The following is a 2,156-nucleotide window of genomic DNA, read 5'->3' as shown; positions in this document are numbered from 1 at the left end:
GACGAAGTGTTCCTTTTTAATATTAAAAAGCCAGGCCTGTGCCATTGGAACACAACAACATGACGTCTGCGTTATCTAATCAATATTCATGAGCCAAGCCCTCCGCTATACTGGTAGGGTTGGGGGAAAACATTTTTCTTACTTAACTATTGGACCATAAGCATAATACGTTCGCCATTTCCTACTCGAAATGAATAATATAATGTTACTGAAACTTAGGCTTACGTGAAGTGATACTTGAGGTCGTGAGATTGAAATCAGTATTGTTTATTGGTTGTACAATATGACAAGGTGTAGGCCTAGTTCAAGATATATTTCGTCGTAGGCTAATCAGTATTATTTTAAATACATAAATATGTATCCACGTTGTTTGTTTGTTTAGCATTTGTTTTAAATACATATTTTAGAACCAGTTAGCGGTTGAATGTATGTATGCTACCTCTAAAAAGTCTGGAAAATCATATCTCTGAAATCTGAAATATTTCCATTTGGGTGGACTGAGTGCAGCTGATATAACAATTGCTATTTTCTTTTCCCCCCTCAAATGTAATAAAATAATTATTAATGGAACCAGAATCCTTATACATTCTTTAGGATTCTCAGCTTTACTCTCCAAAGTTACCAAGCAACCTTCTTATTTCCTAATTAATATTCATTAGCCAAGCCTTCGCCATAGTAGGATTCGCAATTTCAAAGATCCGTCGAGCAGTGAGATTCAGAATCGATATCACTCCGCCACAGATGCTCGCATCATGGATTGAGCTGTGGATGTGCGCGTTTAAACATAAAATGACTCGGTTAGATCCTGAAACAGTGCTGCTTTTCAACAGAATGTGCTATTGGATGTTGTTGTTGATTATTGTAGGCTACACGGTACTATTTTCATGTAGGGGGCAAGGATAAAGATGTAAAGGGGCAAAGCCGGAACGAGCCGCTTTTCGAGGCGTAGGCTGCATGTATTTTAAAGAGACAGAAATGCTTTAGTTGAACGTCAGGAGATCATGTGAATCTGTTTGTTCATGCACATTATATGCCTCTTGGTGAAATAAGAGATGTAATGAGCATTGGACATATTAGTAAACTCGAAAATATTCTTGAAATGGTTAATATGCCTCAATTATAGCATCCACATGGGGATCTACTGTATGGTCTTCCTCGACTTTTGCCAATGAAAGAATCCTTTGACTCTTTTTCATGCACACTTTCTGTTCCTGCTTCACTGCTGATTTGAGATCTCTATAGATTGAGTTCGATATTGTATAGGCTACAGTAGCTAGGTGTGTGCTCACAGGGATAGCAAATAGACCCCATTTATACAAAGCGACATGGCATAAACAATAGTGCACAATACTGGGGAGATATGTGATGCAAATGTATGTTATAAATAATTTATGTTCTATTTTATAAAACCCTGACAAAAGTAATGGTCTTTTTTTTATGCAAACGGCCTAGCGGAAGGGTCTCTCCTGAACCCACATGAATTTTGCATTACTGTTCTAGTTGAGGATATTCATATTTTGTGAAAAGAAAAACAGTTCGCTCTTCAAGACAGTCACCATGTTAACATGTTTACCCCCATTCACTCACTTTTCATTTGTATTACAGAAAAGCCCAAGTGAGGGAGACATTATTGATAAGGACGTTGGCGACACCGTCTGGCCAGAAAAAGACACTGCGGTCATATTGATTAATTACCGCATTTAAAGGGATAGTTCACCCAAAAGTTTGTCAATCAACTACTGCAGTGTAGATTATTTTGTCATTCATAATTTTACCTAAATCTAACATGCATCTTTCAGTTTCCTATACTTCTATACTTACTGATTTGCAATAATGAAACTCTTTTTCCACAAAAAATTCTTAAAAATTGTAACATTATAGTCAATGAAACGAGGCTTAGGAAATACAAATTTGATCCTACACCTCAAGAGGTCAAGCCTAAAATTTTACGAGCTATTTTATTTTTCTTATTTTATTTTCAATCAAACATCTAACAAAATTAGTTTATTCATATTATTAACGAATTGGGTCATTCTCTGATATTTCAGTCCCAGATATATATATATCGATATAAAACGATTAATCGATTAATGATCCAAAATAAAGTTTGTTTTTACATAATACATGTGTGTGTACGGTGTATAATTATTTTCTAT

This window comes from Squalius cephalus (genome assembly GCF_949319135.1).
Source record: "Squalius cephalus genome assembly, chromosome: 24".
NCBI classification, from domain to species: Eukaryota; Metazoa; Chordata; class Actinopteri; order Cypriniformes; family Leuciscidae; genus Squalius; species Squalius cephalus.
This window is presented reverse-complemented; position numbering follows the sequence as displayed.